Raw genomic sequence first — 13,788 nt, 5'->3', positions numbered from 1 at the left:
TACAATCAAAATCATACAATCACAATCATGCAATTACAATCATACGATCGTAATCATACAAGATCAATGATACAATCACAATAATAGAACCATAACTATACAACCACAATCAAACGATCACAATCATACAATCACAATCATACGATCACAATCATACAATCACAATCATACACACGCAATCATACAATCACAATCATACAATCACATTCAAACAATCAAAATCATACAATCACAATCTCCCAAACACAATCATACAATCACAATCATACAATCGCAATCAAACAATCACAATCATACGATCGCAATCGTACAAACACAATCATACACTCACAATCATTCAATCACAATGATACAATCACAATCATACAATCACAATCATACAATCACAATCATACAATCACAATCATACAATCACAATCATACAATCACAATCATACAATCACAATCATACAATCACTATCATACAATCACAATCATACAATCACAATCATACAATCACAATCATACAATCACAATCATACAATCACAATCATACAATCACAATCATACAATCACAATCATACAATCACAATCATACAATCACAATCATACAATCACAATCATACAATCACAATCATACAATCACAATCATACAATCACAATCATTTAATCACAATCATACAATCACAATCATACGATGACAATCATACAATTACTACTATACAATCACAATCGTACAAAAACAATCATAAAATCACAATCATAGAATCACAATCATACACTCACAATCATTCAATCACAATCATACAATCACAATCATACAATCACAATCATACAATCACAATCATACAATCACAATCATACAATCACAATCATACAATCACAATCATACAATCACAATCATACAATCACAATCATACAATCACAATCATACAATCCCAATCAAACAATAACAAACATACAATCACAGTCATACAATCACAATCATACAATCACTATAATAGAACCATAATTATACAACCACAATCAAACGATCACAACCATACAATCACAATCATACAATCCCAATCATACAATCACAATCATACAATCACAATCATACAATCACAATCATACAATCACAATCATACGACTACAATCATACAATCACAATCATAAAATCGCAATCATACAATTACAATCATACAATCACAATCTTACAATCACAATCATACAATCACAACCATACAATCACAATCATACAATCAGAGTCATACAATCAAAATCAAACAATCACAATCATACGATCACAATCATACAATCAAAATCATACAACCAAAATCATACAATCACAATCATGCAATTACAATCATACGATCGTAATCATACAAGATCAATGATACAATCACAATAATAGAACCATAACTATACAACCACAATCAAACGATCACAATCATACAATCACAATCATACGATCACAATCATACAATCACAATCATACACACGCAATCATACAATCACAATCATACAATCACATTCAAACAATCAAAATCATACAATCACAATCTCCCAAACACAATCATACAATCACAAGCATACAATCGCAATCAAACAATCACAATCATACGATCGCAATCATACAAACACAATCATACACTCACAATCATTCAATCACAATGATACAATCACAATCATACAATCACAATAATACAGTCACCATCATACAATCGCAGTCATAAAATCGCAATCATACAATTACAATCTCCCAAATACAATCATACAATCACAATCATACAATCCCAATCATACAATCACAATCATACAATCACAATCATGCAATCACAATCACACAATCGCAATCAAACAAACACTATCATACGATCACAATCATACAATTACAATCATACAATCACAATCATGCAATCACAATCATACAATCACAATAATAGAACCATAATTATAAAACCACAATCAAACGATCACAATCATACGATCACCACCATACAATCACAATCATACAATCACAATCATACAATCACAATCATACAATCACAATCATACAATCACAATCATACAATCACAATCATACAATCACAATCATACAATCACAATCATACAATCACAATCATACAATCACAATCATACAATCACAATCATACAATCACAATCATACAATCACAATCATACAATCACAATCATACAATCACAATCATACTATCACAATCATACAATCACAATCATACAATCACAATCATACAATCACAATCATACAATCACAATCATACAATCACAATCATACGATGACAATCATACAATTACTACTATACAATCACAATCGTACAAAAACAATCATACAATCACAATCATAGAATCACAATCATACATTCACAATCATTCAATCACAATCATACAATCACAATCATACAATCACAATCATACAATCACAATCATACAATCACAATCATACAATCCCAATCAAACAATAACAATCATACAATCACAGTCATACAATCACAATCATACAATCACTATAATAGAACCATAATTATACAACCACAATCAAACGATCACAACCATACAATCACAATCATACAATAACAATCATACAATCACAGTCATACAATCACAATCATACAATCACAATCATACAATAACAATCATACAATTATTTCTATACAAAAACAATCATACAATCACAATCATACATTCACAATCATACAATCACAATCATACAATCACAATCATACAATCACAATCATACAATCGCAATCATGCAATCACAATCATACAACCACAATCATACAATCATAATCATAAAATCACAATCATAAAATCACAATCATACAATCACAATCATACAATCACAATAATACAGTCACCATCATACAATCGCAAACATAAAATCGCAATCATACAATTACAATCTCCCAAATACAATCATACAATCACAATCATACAATCACAATCATACAATCACAATCATACAATCACAATCATACAATCACATTCATACAATCACAATCATACAATCACAATCATACAATCACAATCATACAATCATCATCATACAATCACAATCATACAATCACAATCATACAATCACAATCATACAATCACAATCATACAATCACAATCATACAATCACAATCATACAATCACAATCATACAATCACAATCATACAATCACAATCATACAATCACAATCATACAATCACAATCATACAATCACAATCATACAATCACAATCATACAATCACAATCATACAATCACAATCATACAATCACAATCATACAATCACAATCATACAATCACAATCATACAATCACAATCATACAATCACAATCATACAATCACAATCATACAATCACAATCATACAATCACGATCATACAATCACAATCATACAATCACAATCATACGATGACAATCATACAATTACTACTATACAATCACAATCGTACAAAAACAATCATACAATCACAATCATAGAATCACAATCATACACTCACAATCATTCAATCACAATCATACAATCACAATCATACAATCACAATCATACATTCACAATCATACAATCCCAATCAAACAATAACAATCATACAATCACAGTCATACAATCACAATCATACAATCACTATAATAGAACCATAATTATACAACCACAATCAAACGATCACAACCATACAATCACAATCATACAATCACAATCATACAATCACAATCATACAATCACAATCATACAATCACAATCATACGACTACAATCATACAATCACAATCATAAAATCACAATCATAGAATCACAATCATACGATCACAATCATACGATCACTATTATACGATTACAATCATACGATCACAATCAATACAATCACAATCATAAAATCGCAATCATACAATTACAATCTCCCAAATACAATCATACAATCACAATCATACAATCACAATCATGCAATCACAATCATACAATCACAATCATACAATCACAATCATACAATCACACTAATACAGTCACCAGCATACAATCACAATCATACAATCACAATCATACAATCACAATCATACAATCACAATCATACAATCACAATCATAGAATCACAATCATAGAATCACAATCATACGATCACAATCATACGATCACAATCATACAATCACAATCATAAAATCGCAATCATACAATTACAATCTCCTAAACACAATCATACAATCACAATCATACAATCACAATCATACATTCACAGTCATACAATCACAATCATACAATCACAATCATACAATCACAATCATACAGTCACAATCATACAATTACAATCATACCATCACAATCATACAATCACAATCATACAATCACAATCATACGATGACAATCATACAATTACTACTATACAGAAACAATCATACAATCACAATCATACAATCACAATCATACAATCACAATCATACAATCACAATCATACAATCACAATCATACAATCACAATCATACAATCATAATCATACAATCACAATCATACGATCACGACCATACAATCACAATCATACAATCACAATCATACAATCACAATCATACAATCACAGTCATACAATCAAAATCAAACAATCACAATCATACGATCACAATCATACAATCAAAATCATACAATCAAAATCATACAATCACAATCATGCAATTACAATCATACGATCGTAATCATACAAGATCAATGATACAATCACAATAATAGAACCATAACTATACAACCACAATCAAACGATCACAGTCATACAATCACAATCATACGATCACAATCATACAATCACAATCATACACACGCAATCATACAATCACAATCATACAATCACATTCAAACAATCAAAATCATACAATCACAATCTCCCAAACACAATCATACAATCACAATCATACAATCGCAATCAAACAATCACAATCATACGATCGCAATCGTACAAACACAATCATACACTCACAATCATTCAATCACGATCATACAATCACAATCATACAATCACAATCATACAATCACAATCATACAATCACAATCATACAATCACAATCATACAATCACAATCATACAATCGCAATCAAACAAACACTATCATACGATCACAATCATACAATCACAATCATACGATGACAATCATACAATTACTACTATACAATCACAATCGTACAAAAACAATCATACAATCACAATCATAGAATCACAATCATACACTCACAATCATTCAATCACAATCATACAATCACAATCATACAATCACAATCATACAATCACAATCATACAATCACAATCATACAATCCCAATCAAACCATAACAATCATACAATCACAGTCATACAATCACAATCATACAATCACTATAATAGAACCATAATTATACAACCACAATCAAACGATCACAACCATACAATCACAATCATACAATCACAATCATACAATCACAATCATACAATCACAATCATACGACTACAATCATACAATCACAATCATAAAATCGCAATCATACAATTACAATCATACAATCACAATCATACAATCACAATCATACAATCACAATCATACAATCAGAGTCATACAATCAAAATCAAACAATCACAATCATACGATCACAATCATACAATCAAAACCATACAACCAAAATCATACAATCACAATCATGCAATTACAATCATACGATCGTAATCATACAAGATCAATGATACAATCACAGTAATAGAACCATAACTATACAACCACAATCAAACGATCACAATCATACAATCACAATCATACGATCACAATCATACAATCACAATCATACAATCACAATCATACAATCACAGTCATACAATCACAATCATACAATCACAATCATACAATCACAATCATACAATCACAATCATACAATCACAATCATACAATCACAATCATGCAATCACAATCATACAATCACAATAATAGAACCATAATTATACAACCACAATCAAACGATCACAATCATACGATCACCACCATACAATCACAATCATACAATCAAAATCATACAATCACAATCATGCAATTACGATCATACGATCGTAATCATACAAGATCAATGACACAATCACAATAATAGAACCATAACTATACAACCACTATCAAACGATCACAATCATACAATCACAATCATACGATCACAATCATACAATCACAATCATACACACGCAATCATACAATCACAATCATACAATCACATTCAAACAATCAAAATCATACAATCACAATCTCCCAAACACAATCATACAATCACAATCATACAATCGCAATCAAACAATCACAATCATACGATCGCAATCGTAAAAACACAATCATACACTCACAATCATTCAATCACAATCATACAATCACAATCATACAATCACAATCATACAATCACAATCATACAATCACAATCATACAACCACAATCATACAATCACAATCATACAATCCCAATCATACAATCACAATCATACAATCACAATCATACAATCACAATCATACAATCACAATCATACAATCAGAATCATACAATCACAATCATACAATCGCAATCAAACAAACACTATCATACGATCACAATCATACAATTACAATCATACAATCACAATCATGCAATCACAATACTACAATCACAATAATAGGACCATAATTATAAAACCACAATCAAACGATCACAATCATACGATCACCACCATACAATCACAATCATACAATCACAATCATACAATCACAATCATACAATCACAATCATAAAATCACAATCATACAATCACAATCATACAATCACAATCATACAATCACAATCATACAATCACAATCATACAATCACAATCATACAATCGCAATCAAACAAACACTATCATACGATCACAATCATACAATCACAATCATACGATGACAATCATACAATTACTACTATACAATCACAATCGTACAAAAACAATCATACAATCACAATCATAGAATCACAATCATACAATCACAATCATACAATCACAATCATACAATCCCAATCAAACAATAACAATCATACAATCACAGTCATACAATCACAATCATACAATCACTATAATAGAACCATAATTATACAACCACAATCAAACGATCACAACCATACAATCACAATCATACAATCACAATCATACAATCACAATCATACAGTCACAATCATACGACTACAATCATACAATCGCAATCATAAAATCGCAATCATACAATTACAATCATACAATCACAATCATACAATCACAATCATACAATCACAATCATACAATCAGAGTCATACAATCAAAATCAAACAATCACAATCATACGATCACAATCATACAATCAAAATCATACAACCAAAATCATACAATCACAATCATGCAATTACAATCATACGATCGTAATCATACAAGATCAATGATACAATCACAATAATAGAACCATAACTATACAACCACAATCAAACGATCACAATCATACAATCACAATCATACGATCACAATCATACAATCACAATCATACACACGCAATCATACAATCACAATCATACAATCACATTCAAACAATCAAAATCATACAATCACAATCTCCCAAACACAATCATACAATCACAAGCATACAATCGCAATCAAACAATCACAATCATACGATCGCAATCATACAAACACAATCATACACTCACAATCATTCAATCACGATGATACAATCACAATCATACAATCACAATCATACAATCACAATCATACAATCACAATCATACAATCACAATAATACAGTCACCAGCATACAATCACAATCATACAATCACACTCATACAATCACAATCATAGAATCACAATCATAGAATCACAATCATACGATCACAATCATACGATCACAATTATACGATTACAATCATACGATCACAATCATACAATCACAATCATAAAATCGCAATCATACAATTACAATCTCCTAAACACAATCATACATCACAATCATACAATCCCAATCATACAATCGCAATCATACAATCCCAATCATACAATCGCAATCATACAATCACAATCATACAATCACAATCATACATTCACAATCATACAATCACAATCATACAATCACAATCATACAATCACAATCATACAATCACAATCATACAATCACAATCATACAATCACAATCATAGAATCACAATCATGCAATCACAATCATACAATCACAATCATACAATCACAATCATACAATCACAATCATACAATCACAGTCATACAATCACAATCATACAATCACAATCATACAATCACAATCATACAATCACAATCATACAATCACAATCATACAATCACAATCATACAATCACAATCATACAATCACAATCATACAATCACAATCATACAATCACAATCATACAATCACAATCATACAATCACAATAATACAATCACAATCATACAATCACAATCATACAATCACAATCATACAATCACAATCATACAATCACAATCATACAATCACAATCATACAATCACAATCATACAATCACAATCATACAATCACAATCATACAATCACAATCATACAATCACAATCATACAATCACAATCATACAGTCACCAGCATACAATCACAATCATACAATCACAATCATAGAATCACAGTCATAGAATCACAATCATACGATCACAATCATACGATCACAATTATACGATTACAATCATACGATCACAATCATACGATCACAATCATACAATCACAATCATACAATCACAATCATACAATCACAATCATACAATCACAATCATACAATCACAATCATACAATCACAATCATACAATCACAATCATACAATCACAATCATACAATCACAATAATAGAACCATAATTATACAACCACAATCAAACGATCACAATCATACGATCACCACCATACAATCACAATCATACAATCACAATCATACAATCACAATCATACAATCACAATCATACAATCACAATCATACAATCACAATCATACAATCACAATCATACAATCACAATCATACAATCACAATCATACAATCACAATCATACAATCACAATCATACAATCACAATCATACAATCACAATCATACGACTACAATCATACAATCGCAATCATAAAATCGCAATCATACAATTACAATCATACAATCACAATCATACAATCACAATCATACAATCACAATCATACAATCCCAATCATACAATCACAATCATACAATCACAATCATACAATCACAATCATACAAACACAATCATACAATCACAATCATACAATCACAATCATACAATCACAATCATACAATCACAATCATACAATCACAATCATACAATCACAATCATACAATCGCAATCAAACAAACACTATCATACGATCACAATCATACAATCGCAATCATACAATCACAATCATGCAATCACAATCCTACAATCACAATAATAGAACCATAATTATACAACCACAATCAAACGATCACAATCATACGATCACCACCATACAATCACAATCATACAATCACAATCATACAATCACAATCATACAATCACAATCATACAATCACAATCATACAGTCACAATCATACAATCACAATCATACAATCACAATCATACAATCACAATCATACAATCACAATCATACAATAACAATCATACAATAACAATCATACAATCACAATCATACAATCCCAATCATACAATCACAATCATACGATGACAATCATACAATTACTACTATACAATCACAATCGTACAAAAACAATCATACAATCACAATCATAGAATCACAATCACACACTCACAATCATTCAATCACAATCATACAATCACAATCATGCAATCACAATCATACAATCACAATAATAGAACCATAATTATACAACCACAATCAAACGATCACAATCATACGATCACCACCATACAATCACAATCATACAATCACAATCATACAATCACAATCATACAATCACAATCATACAATCACAATCATACAATCACAATCATACAATCACTATCATACAATCACAATAATACAGTCACCAGCATACAATCACAATCATACAATCACAATCATAGAATCACAATCATAGAATCACAATCATACGATCACAATCATACGATCACAATTATACGATTACAATCATACGATCACAATCATACAATCACAATCATACAATCACAATCATACAATCACAGTCATACAATCACAATCATACAATCACAATCATACAATCACAATCATACAATCACAATCATACAATCACAATCATACAATCACAATCATACAATCACAATCATTCAATCACAATCATACAATCACAATCATACAATCACAATAATAGAACCATAATTATACAACCACAATCAAACGATCACAATCATACGATCACCACCATACAATCACAATCATACAATCAAAATCATACAATCACAATCATGCAATTACGATCATACGATCGTAATCATACAAGATCAATGACACAATCACAATAATAGAACCATAACTATACAACCACAATCAAACGATCACAATCATACAATCACAATCATACGATCACAATCATACAATCACAATCATACACACGCAATCATACAATCACAATCATACAATCACATTCAAACAATCAAAATCATACAATCACAATCTCCCAAACACAATCATACAATCACAATCATACAATCGCAATCAAACAATCACAATCATACGATCGCAATCGTAAAAACACAATCATACACTCACAATCATTCAATCACAATCATACAATCACAATCATACAATCACAATCATACAATCACAATCATACAATCACAATCATACAACCACAATCATACAATCACAATCATACAATCCCAATCATACAATCACAATCATACAATCACAATCATACAATCACAATCATACAATCACAATCATACAATCAGAATCATACAATCACAATCATACAATCGCAATCAAACAAACACTATCATACGATCACAATCATACAATTACAATCATACAATCACAATCATGCAATCACAATACTACAATCACAATAATAGGACCATAATTATAAAACCACAATCAAACGATCACAATCATACGATCACCACCATACAATCACAATCATACAATCACAATCATACAATCACAATCATACAATCACAATCATAAAATCACAATCATAAAATCACAATCATACAATCACAATCATACAATCACAATCATACAATCACAATCATACAATCACAATCATACAATCACAATCATACAATCGCAATCAAACAAACACTATCATACGATCACAATCATACAATCACAATCATACGATGACAATCATACAATTACTACTATACAATCACAATCGTACAAAAACAATCATACAATCACAATCATAGAATCACAATCATACAATCACAATCATACAATCACAATCATGCAATCCCAATCAAACAATAACAATCATACAATCACAGTCATACAATCACAATCATACAATCACTATAATAGAACCATAATTATACAACCACAATCAAACGATCACAACCATACAATCACAATCATACAATCACAATCATACAATCACAATCATACAGTCACAATCATACGACTACAATCATACAATCGCAAACATAAAATCGCAATCATACAATTACAATCATACAATCACAATCATACAATCACAATCATACAATCACAATCATACAATCAGAGTCATACAATCAAAATCAAACAATCACAATCATACGATCACAATCATACAATCAAAATCATACAACCAAAATCATACAATCACAATCATGCAATTACAATCATACGATCGTAATCATACAAGATCAATGATACAATCACAATAATAGAACCATAACTATACAACCACAATCAAACGATCACAATCATACAATCACAATCATACGATCACAATCATACAATCACAATCATACACACGCAATCATACAATCACAATCATACAATCACATTCAAACAATCAAAATCATACAATCACAATCTCCCAAACACAATCATACAATCACAAGCATACAATCGCAATCAAACAATCACAATCATACGATCGCAATCATACAAACACAATCATACACTCACAATCATTCAATCACGATGATACAATCACAATCATACAATCACAATAATACAGTCACCATCATACAATCGCAATCATAAAATCGCAATCATACAATTACAATCTCCCAAATACAATCATACAATCACAATCATACAAACACAATCATACAATCACAATCATACAATCACAATCATACAATCACAATCATACAATCACAATAATACAGTCACCAGCATACAATCACAATCATACAATCACACTCATACAATCACAATCATAGAATCACAATCATAGAATCACAATCATACGATCACAATCATACGATCACAATTATACGATTACAATCATACGATCACAATCATACAATCACAATCATAAAATCGCAATCATACAATTACAATCTCCTAAACACAATCATACATCACAATCATACAATCCCAATCATACAATCGCAATCATACAATCCCAATCATACAATCGCAATCATACAATCACAATCATACAATCACAATCATACATTCACAATCATACAATCACAATCATACAATCACAATCATACAATCACAATCATACAATCACAATCATACAATCACAATCATAGAATCACAATCATGCAATCACAATCATACAATCACAATCATACAATCACAATCATACAATCACAATCATACAATCACAGTCATACAATCACAATCATACAATCACAATCATACAATCACAATCATACAATCACAATCATACAATCACAATCATACAATCACAATCATACAATCACAATCATACAATCACAATCATACAATCACAATAATACAATCACAATCATACAATCACAATCATACAATCACAATCATACAATCACAATCATACAATCACAATCATACAATCACAATCATACAATCACAATCATACAATCACAATCATACAATCACAATCATACAATCACAATCATACAATCACAATCATACAATCACAATCATACAGTCACCAGCATACAATCACAATCATACAATCACAATCATAGAATCACAGTCATAGAATCACAATCATACGATCACAATCATACGATCACAATTATACGATTACAATCATACGATCACAATCATACGATCACAATCATACAATCACAATCATACAATCACAATCATACAATCACAATCATACAATCACAATCATACAATCACAATCATACAATCACAATCATACAATCACAATCATACAATCACAATCATACAATCACAATCATACAATCACAATAATAGAACCATAATTATACAACCACAATCAAACGATCACAATCATACGATCACCACCATACAATCACAATCATACAATCACAATCATACAATCACAATCATACAATCACAATCATACAATCACAATCATACAATCACAATCATACAATCACAGTCATACAATCACAATCATACGACTACAATCATACAATCGCAATCATAAAATCGCAATCATACAATTACAATCATACAATCACAATCATACAATCACAATCATACAATCACAATCATACAATCCCAATCATACAATCACAATCATACAATCACAATCATACAATCACAATCATACAATCACAATCATACAATCACAATCATACAATCACAATCATACAATCACAATCATACAATCACAATCATACAATCACAATCATACAATCACAATCATACAATCACAATCATACAATCACAATCATACAATCGCAATCAAACAAACACTATCATACGATCACAATCATACAATCGCAATCATACAATCACAATCATGCAATCACAATC

Source organism: Megachile rotundata, unplaced genomic scaffold (assembly GCF_050947335.1).
Source record: "Megachile rotundata isolate GNS110a unplaced genomic scaffold, iyMegRotu1 scaffold0019, whole genome shotgun sequence".
In the NCBI taxonomy this organism is placed as follows: Eukaryota; Metazoa; Arthropoda; class Insecta; order Hymenoptera; family Megachilidae; genus Megachile; species Megachile rotundata.
Note: the sequence above shows the minus strand (reverse complement) of the source record.